This window comes from Caretta caretta, chromosome 27 (assembly GCF_965140235.1).
Source record: "Caretta caretta isolate rCarCar2 chromosome 27, rCarCar1.hap1, whole genome shotgun sequence".
Taxonomy (NCBI): domain Eukaryota; kingdom Metazoa; phylum Chordata; order Testudines; family Cheloniidae; genus Caretta; species Caretta caretta.
Window position 1 is genome coordinate 6,047,797 of NC_134232.1, and position 10,020 is coordinate 6,057,816.

Genomic DNA, 10,020 nt, shown 5'->3' on the forward strand with positions numbered 1-10,020 from the left:
CCTTCCTGGCTGTGCGTGCCTTGAATGGACTTGGGAGAAGACCAGAAACTGGCTTTTGCTGCCCAGCTGGGTCAGACTGTCAGGAAAGAAGAGACCGGGCACTGGATTTCTGTGCCCAAAGCCAGTTCAGCTGCTGAGCAGCCGCCCTTCTGCGGGACCATGGTCCAGCCAGAGCTTCTTGATTGCCTCTCCCAGAGGACCACGTGGCCCTGGCAAGCAAAGGGAAGAGCATGTCCCAGTGGCTGCCAGCCCCTACCTGCAGCATCCTTCCGTCTCTCTGGCTCTGGTGCCAGCCATGTGCACACAGCATATGCCAGCTCTGAATGCTGCAGACCGTGCAGGAAGCAGCAGAGGTGACTGACCGTCTGTCACTCCACAGAGATGGAACTATTTGGGAAAGAATCGGCAGCGAAGGAACAACTGTTCTTTCAAGGCATTTATCATCCATCCTGGGTTGGACTCAGGGTGAAGGTCTCTCTCCTGGCACTTTTATCACTCTGGCATCCAGGATCTGACCAGCGTGGATTCCTGCTGGATGTGAAAATCGGTCATGGGACCCAGCCACAACGTTCCTTAGAAATGAGAGATGCTAAAGGTCCCCCAAAGGCTGTGGCAGGATCCGGTCACTGCAAGGCATTTGCTGGTCAGTTTAAGTGTCTCCAGCACTAGAGTTTGGAGAGCCTATTCCACTGTCCACTAGAACCTCCTTGGCGTTGGCAGGAGCAGATGAAGATTGAGGACCACCCTCGCTGGTGTAAATCAGCACACACTGCCCTTGAAATCAATGGAGCGACACTGATTTCCACCAGCCGAGGATCTGGCCCTAGGGGAAGAATGGTCCCGTAGCCTGGATGTTGCTTCATTATTGAAGCAGCCTCCGTGGGTACGTCTACACTGCATTGTAAACTCGGGTCTGTGGGACCGGGCTTGTGGATTCCCGTGAGCATCCATGCTGCACTGTAATCCTGGGTTTGCAATTGCTGGGCCTGGGTCTCGCAGCCGTGCTAACGCGTCCACATTGCATGACGCAGACCTTCCGACTCGGGTCTGCAACTTGCAAGGGTCGGGCATTGCCAATGCCATTCCTCTGTGGACCCGCGCTACCATTGGGGATCTAGACTCAGATCCTCAAAGGTATTTAAGCAGCAAACTCCCATTGGTTGGAATTGGACATCTAAATACGTTTAGAGGAGCTGGACCTTAACCTGGCCTCTATAGAGTAAGATTTATTAGTGACCGAGGCCATCCAAGATTCCCTGTGGGGAAGTTCTCCATCCCAACACTAGTCAGCCCAGCTCCCAGGCATTCCCTTTGCAGACTGGGCGTGTCGGGCCTCAATGAAGCAAGTTGACATATAGGAGAAGCTCCCCTTGCATCCTGTTCTCCAGATGCTTCCCCCTCCAGCTCTTCAGTCACCAGGCTGACAGCCCCCAGAGCAGACATGTAGGAAGAAGACAGAGTTTTGACACATTTTTGAAAGGAGCATTAATAAAATGGAGCCGGAGGCTGTTATGATGGAGAACGCCAAATCTTCTGCGTCAATCTCGCATCAGGCAGCGAGTGACTGCAGCTTGTCATCCAGTGGAATTACGCCCTCATGCACAGACAGGTAATTCTCCGAGGCTCGATGGGAGATTTAAAGAGAACCCCTTGCAGGAGACCCATGCAAAACAACCCACTGCTTAGGATGGCCTTGAAATGGCTCCCACCTTCCCTGCCCTATTCAGAACCTGTGGGCTGGATAACATAAGGGCCATATTAGGTCTATCCCAGTATCCTGTCTTCCGACAGTGGCCAGTGCCAGGTGCCCCAGAGGGAATGAACAGGTAATCATCAAGTGATCCATCCCCTGTTGACCGTTCCCAGCTTCTGTCAAACAGAGGCTAGGGACACCATCCCTGCCCATCCTGGCTAATAGCCATTGATGGACCTATCCTCCATGAATTTATCTAATTCTTTTTTGAACCCTGTTATAGTCTTGGCCTTCACAACATCCTCTGGCAAAGAGTTCCAAAGGTTGACTGTGTGTTGTGTGAAGAAAGACTTCCTTTTGTTTGTTTTTTAAACCTGTTGCCTATTAATTTCATTTAGTGACCCCTAGTTCTTGTGTTATAAGAAGGAGTAAATCATACTTCCTTATCTACTTTCTCCACACCTGTCATGATTTTATAGACCTCTATCATATCCCCCCCTTAGTCGTCTCTTTTCCAAGCTGAAAAGTCCCAATTTTATTAATCTCTCCTCATACAGAAGCTGTTCCATATCCCTAATAATTTTTGTTGCCCTTTTCTGAACCTTTTCCAATTCTAACATATCTTTTTTGAGATAGGGCGACCATATCTGCACGCAGTATTCAAGCTGTGGGCATACCATGGATTTATATAGAGACAAGATGATATTTTCTGTCTTATCTGTCCCTTTCCTAATGATTCCCAACATGCTGTTCTATTTTTTGACTGCCGCTACACATTGAGTGGATGTTTTCAGCGAACTATCCACAATGACTCCAAGATCTCTTTTTTTGAGTGGTCACAGCTAATTTAGACCCCATCATTTTATATGTATGGTTGGGATTATGTTTTCTAATGTGAATTACTTTGCATTTATCATCATTGAATTTCATCTGCCATTTTGTTCCCCAGTCACCCAGATCCTCCAGTGCGTTCTGCTAGCTGACCCCAGCTGAGGATCTGGCCCTGAAGCACCTCTTGGTTTGTTGTTTTTGAAACACCTCTCATTTTATACTCCCTTCCCCCACTCCTCTGTCACATCATGTCCTCTGCCCAAGACACCGGGAGAGCCATTGGCTGGGGCCGGGTCCCATTCTGCCCTTCGTAAGGGTTTTTACTCCCTTTCCCCCTCAGAACCAAGGCTAAGGATGATTTATTTGTATTCCCGTAGCACCTCGATGCCCCCGTCATGGGCCAGGACCATTCTGCGCAAGGGGCTGTACAAATGCAGCACGAAAAGACAGCCCCTTCCCCAAAGAGCAGACAATCTAACAGATACAGTTATTGGGAAATTTGAAGTGACAGTTTTCTGTTGCTGAAAGCACCAGAGGAGCTTGTGAGCTGCTCAGGAGCCATCTCCAGGGTTGCTCTGGAGTTAAAATATCCAGCTTCAGCCCCCCACCCCCACCCAGGGCTGTTGTTGCTGGGTAACCTGCTCCCTTGAAAACCACAGGTTGGGTGCCTAGTAGCTGGAGCACTGGGGTCTGGCGCACAGGGATACTAGTATGGAGGTGATCCCTAACTCCACTCCCGCCCATGCTCTCTGCTCGAGCTAGCTAACCTGGCCGGGGTGGAGAGCCAGGCGTAGAAGCGTGAGTGCAGCTGATGCTCAAGCTAGATGCAGCTGGGATGCAGCCGTTCAAGTTACAACAGCTTAGCAGCAGCTCGTCCAATCACTCTTCACCCTGTTCCTAGGGTTCAGGGCGTAACCTTCTCTGTTTTCTGCGCACAATGCTCACCAGTCCCAATGAGGCAGATGAACTTTTCCTGGTGGCCAGTCAGGATCAGGCTGTCCGGGGTCTTCAGCTTCTGCACAAGCTGGTTGGCAGTGGCATCATGCAGATGATTCCTTCCAAAGCTTCTGTGACGTTTCAAGTTTGCAGAAGTTTATCACAGGGAACCGGGCCCCCTCTCCAGATCCCTGCCCATTCCACTTCTAACGCTGCACAGAAGTACCAGCGGTGTCTCAGCATTTCTAGAGCTGGCGCCATATGGGACCCGACAGAGGAGAGGCGAGAGCAGTATTTATTTTTTTTGAACGGCACGAGAGTATCTCAGACTCCACTTGCTTGGATTCTCAGAATGGCTGAAGCGCCGGTAGCGAGGCTGGTCAGTTCTGAATTGGTTTGCAAAAGGTGGCAAAGTTAGCATCGCTCTTGGAGCATTGACTCGGACTCTGGAATTGCCTGGCATTTGCGAGTGCCTGTCTCTGATTTAAGGGTGCATTAACTCTTTAGCTCCTAGGCTGAGCAGACAGTGTCCGCCCGCTCAAAGCACAGAATCCCTTTACCATACAACTCCAGCTTTTCTCAGAAGTCACCGCAGCTCCTCCTACCTGCATCGCATCCTTCTGCCCCATCTCCCCTCTTCTTACCCTGCTGCCTGCATGCAGTTCCCCCCAGCTGCAGATGGCAAGCTGCGTTCCCTCTCCCTATCCCTAGGACCTGTTCTGCCAACCACCTCTCCCTACACGCTCATGTGGCTCCCTCTGCCCCTACTGCTCCCATTCTCCCCACACACTGCTCCAGCTGTCACTGCATCTCCCCACTGATGCAGTGAAAGGGCTATGACACTGTTTTGACATTGGCTGTGTGAGTCAATGGGGGCATCAGAAGCAAGCAGATGGGAACCAAGAAGATAGAAGGAATACTCCTGGTTTAATTCATAGCCTACTATGGTGCCTCCAGCTCTGGTACAGCAAGGGTGGCTGTCAAATGGAGAAGATGCAGGGAACGGTGGATGGAGAAGATGCTGTAAATGTTATACCAGGTGGCTGGCCACCCACAGCTCGTGTTTTCAAAGCGCGGCTCATGGAGAGCTGGGAAGTGAGAGCTCTTGAGCTAGTTTGGGCTGGATTCTGAGGGGAGAGCCATAAGTGACTAGACCCACCCTCCCCGCCCCCCCCCCACACACACACAATGATCATCAGGACCATGGAACCTTCCATGAGCCCTGCTGCTCCCTGGCGCGGTCGCTGTGTATTCTGTGAGTCGCTGCTCCCTCATCTAGAGCAGTGGACCAGTCCCCAAGACGCCCTGGACGGGACGGGTGAGGCAAAGGAAGACCCTACACATATGTTTTAATTCTGCTGCTCAATACACAGAGCCTCTGGCATCCTTTTGGGAGTTACTGACCTTACCAATCCTACACACCCGCCTCAAACCTGCAAATCCCCATGTAGCATAAGCTAATAAGTGCAGGCAGAGAGCTATAAGAAGGGCATTGGCTCACTTATCCCGTTGGCTCACTGTGCTTTTTCCGCATGCTGTTTACCAAGCGGGCAGGGAGCGTTGATCGCAGCCGTCTGTTAAAGGGTAACCTGTTCGTGTGTCTCAGAAAATAATGACACTGTTAGTCATACTGGAGCGTTGAAGAAAGACACCTACACCCCGGAGGACCGAATTATTTCAAGTTACTATGGGAAAGTGGCACCTTCGTAGCCAATATAAGCTTCTACTCACTTTTTACTCCGGCCAGCCTGCCCAACCATGCCCAGCTGTAGGAGATGGAGCTGGAATTTATTCTGGTTCGTGTATCAGCAGAATCATTATCTCAGTTTCCAGTGCAGAGTCTTTATTGTTCCTAAAGCGTAAGCCAGCAAAACCAAGCATGACTTTCAGATCCCCGGGGAAGTTTGCAGGCCTGACTGTTGGAAAAGCATGGGTCTGATTCTTTGTTACCTTGTGCTTGTGTGAAGCAAATTGAAAACCCAACTGCTCTGATTTAGTAGCATTTTACAGCCATTTCACATGGGTGCAATTATTGTACAAAGAGCGGGTCAGTGGGGAACCAGGACCCAGGCTCATAAACTGAGCAGGAGTCAGCTGAAGTTATTGAGAGATAATAAACATGCAGCAAATTTGCGGATGATACTAAATTGGGAGGAGTGGTAGATACGCTGGAGGGGAGGGATAGGATACAGAAGGACCTAGACAAATTGGAGGATTGGGCCAAAAGAAATCTGATGAGGTTCAATAAGGATAAGTGCAGGGTCCTGCACTTAGGACGGAAGAACCCAATGCACAGCTACAGACTAGGGACTGAATGGCTAGGCAGCAGTTCTGCGGAAAAGGACCTAGGGGTGACAGTGGACGAGAAGCTGGATATGAGTCAGCAGTGTGCCCTTGTTGCCAAGAAGGCCAATGGCATTTTGGGATGTATAAGTAGGGGCATAGCGAGCAGATCAAGGGACGTGATCGTTCCCCTCTATTCGACATTGGTGAGGCCTCATCTGGAGTACTGTGTCCAGTTTTGGGCCCCACACTTCAAGAAGGATGTGGATAAATTGGAGAGAGTCCAGTGAAGGGCAACAAAAATTATTAGGGTCTGGAACACATGACTTCTGAGGAGAGGCTGAGGGAGCTGGGATTGTTTAGCCTGCAGAGGAGAAGAATGAGGGGGGATTTGATAGCTGCTTTCAACTACCTGAAAGGGGGTTCCAAAGAGGATGGCTCTAGACTGTTCTCAATGGTAGCAGATGACAGAACGAGGAGTAATGGTCTCAAGTTGCAGTGGGGGAGGTTTAGGTTAGATATTAGGAAAAACTTTTTCACTAAGAGGGTGGTGAAACACTGGAATGCGTTACCTAGGGAGGTGGTAGAATCTCCTTCCTTAGAGGTTTTTAAGGTCAGGCTTGACAAAGCCCTGGCTGGGATGATTTAACTGGGAATTGGTCCTGCTTCGAGCAGGGGGTTGGACTAGATGACCTTCTGGGGTCCCTTCCAACCCTGATATTCTATGATTCAGACCCCAACATGCCACTTCAGAGTCATTTTTCAGAGAAAAGCTGCACTTAAAAACTGGGACTACACTAGCCTGGAAATGGCTCTAATGACCAGCAAATGAAAGGCCAAGCACAGTGAAGTGTGGGGGGAAAAACAACAAGGTCCAAGATTGGCGAAAAGCCAAATGCAATTGGCAACATTCTTCCCCTCTCCCCCCCAAAATACATTGATTACCTTTTCCCCATAATAAAATGACAGACATCCAATGCTCAGCGGACTGTGTATAATTTTTACTCCCACCATGCCTTGCTTCTTGAGACACTTTGTTACAATACATAAAGAAATGCAACTACCCGGCATGCAGCATCCATGGGAAAGAAGGGAAAAATTTGCACGAGGCCTCAGGGAAACCCCATTATCTAGCAGTGCCATGGGTACGGGACAGAAGCTTGGGGTGGGGGCTATACAGTAGAACCTCAGAGTTACAAACACCTTGGGAATGGAGGATTGTTTGTAACTCTGAACAAAGCGATCTGGTTGTTCTTTCAAAAGTTTACAACTGAACGCTGACTTCATACAGCTTTGAAATGTCACTATGCAAAAGAAAAATGCTCCTTTTAGCCATCTTAATTTTAACAAAACAAGCACTGAATCAGTTTCCTTACCTTGTCAGATCTTTTTTTTTTAAACTTTCCCTTTATTTTTTAGTAGCTGGCATTTAACATAGCACTGTACTGTATTTGCCTTTTTCTTGTCTCTGCTGCTGCCTGATTGCATACTTCTGGCTCCAGATGAGGAGTGTGGTTGACCGGTCAGTTCGTAACTCCGGTGTTTTGTAACTGAGATTCTACTGTATGTATATTCTTGTCCCCATCTGATCCCATCAGTTCTTGTCCCATTCCAATATGTATACTTCTGTCCCCAACTGATCCTGTCTCTCTTGTCCCATTCCTGTCCTACTTCTCCTCCATACAGCCTGGGCACTCACAGGGGAGCTCCCTAACTCTTAGTTCTAGCAGCCAGTGACCTAGCAATCCCTAGACAGGACGGCCAGTTGCAGGGAAGTTCAGACCTAGGCTGGAGCATACTCAGTGCAGATGGACTATTCAGAGAATTTTGCAGCCAGCCTGTGGCTCCAGTACTGAGCATGTATGAACTGCGATTTTCAGAGGCTTATGGCTTTGCCAAATTTTGGCTTATTTTCCCAGAATGGCAAAAAAGCAACTCCCTGACACCAGGGCTAAATTTCAAGTCTCTGCTTCAATGCCTGGAGACACTAGAGCTTTCAAATGACGTGGTTGTAACCCTGTTTTAATGCGGGCACAAGCATGTGTATTTTTTGAGAGCTGATCATGAGTTCCCCAACAGTTGTGTGTGTTGTTGGAAAATGCCAATTCGTCTCAACTAGAACTGTTCAGAAGCAGGAGTTGGTTTCGATAAAATGTGAATTCAAAAGAATTTGGGGGTAAAGCTCAAAATGATCAAAACAAGCTGAAAATTTTTGTCATTTCTGGTTCAAAATGAGAGTTGCTTTGAAAATTTAGTTAGTTGATACTCTTTAAAAGGCATTTTAAAAGCTGGAAATCAAAATGAAATGGTTTGAAATTACCAAAATGAAATGTTTGGCCTGACCCCATCCAAAAAATGTTTTGGATTATCGATTTGGTGAAAAATTTTCCAATTTTTTGGGGGGATCCCAATTTGGGGTGGGAAATTTTTTTAAAAATCTCAACTTCTCATGGGCTGGGAAACCATTTCTTGCTGACCTCTACTTCCCCCACCCCCTACCCCACCCTGTTCTCAAAAACAGCTACATCATTTTTTATTTTTTCTGAAGCTTTCAAAGAAAATTCAGCCTGAGGCGGGCACCAGCATTTCAGCTCCCACAGTTACAGTGGAGCAAAGTTACATGTAACTGGACCCAGGGTTTTATAATGGAAACCTCAGTTATAAGCATCATGCCCAGTGTCCTGTCTTCTGACAGTGGCCAATACCAGGTGCCCCAGAGGGAATGAACAGACCAGGTAAACATCGAGTGATTCATCCCCTGTCACCCAATCCCAGCTTCTGGCAAACGGAAGCTAGGGACACCATCCCTGCCCATCCTGGCTAATAGCCATTGATGGACCTATCCTCCATGAATTTATCTATGTTCTTTTTTTTAACCCTGTTACGGTCTTGGCCATCACAACATCTCCTGGCAAGGAGCTCCACAGGTTGACACTGCGTTGTGTGAAAAAATACTTCCTTTTGTTTGTTTTAAACCTGTTACCTATTCATTTCATTTGGTGACCCCTAGTTCTTGTGTTCTGAGAAGGAGTACATAACACTTCCTTATTTACTTTCTCCACACCAGTCCATGATTGTATAGACCTCTATCATATCCCCCCTTAGTTGTCTCTTTTCCAAGCTGAAAAGTCCCAATCTTATTAATCTCTCCTCATAAGGCAGCCGTTCCATATCCCTAATCATTTTTGTTGCCCTTTTCTAATCCTTTTCCAATTCCAATATATCTTTTTTGAGATGGGGCAACCACATCTGCACACAGTATTCAAGATGTGGGCTTACCAGGGATTTATATAGAGGCAATATGATATTTTCAGTCTTATTTTCTATCCCTTTCTTAATGATTCCCAACATTCTGTTCGCTTTTTTGACTGCTGCTGCACATTGAGTGGATGTTTTCAGAGAACTGTCCACGATGACTCCAAGGTCCAAGTCACCCAGTTTTGAGAGATCCCTTTGTAGCTCTTCACAGTCTGCCTGGGACTTAACAATCTTGAGTAGTTTTGTATCATCTGCACATTTTGCCACTTCAATGTTTACCCCTTTTTCCAGATCGTTTATGAATATGTTGAATAGGACTGGGCCCAGTACAGACCCCTGGGGGACACCACTATTTACCTCTCTCCACTCTGAAAACTGACCATTTATTCTTACCCTTTGTTTTCTATCTTTTAACCAGTTACCGATCCATAAGAGGACCTTCCCTCTTATCCCATGACAGCTTACTTTGCTTAAGAGCCTTTGGTGAGGGACCTTGTCAAAGGCTTTATGAAAATCTAGTACACTATATCCACTGGATCCCCCTTGTCCACATGCTTCTTGACCCCCTCTGGTAGATTGATGAGGCTTCATTTCCCTTTGTAAAAACCATGTTGACTCTTCCCCCAACAAATTATGTTCATCTCTGTGTCTGACGATTTTGTTCTTTCAACCAGTTTTGCCCGGTACCGAAGTCAGGCTTACTGGCTTGTAATTACCAGGATCACCTCTGGAGCCCTTTTAAAAAATTGGCATTACATTAGCTATCCTCCAGTCATTTGGTACAGAATGATTTAAATGATAGGTTACAGACTACAGTTAGTAGTTCTTCGATTTGAGTTCCTTCAGAACTCTTGGGTGATACCATCTGGGCCTGGTGACTTATTACTGTTTAGTTTATAAATTTGTTCCTAAACCTCCTCTGACACCTCAATCTGGGACAGTTCCTCAGATTTGTCATCTAAAAAGAATGGCTCAGGTTTGGGAATCTCCCTCACATCCTCAGCTGTGAAGATCAATAC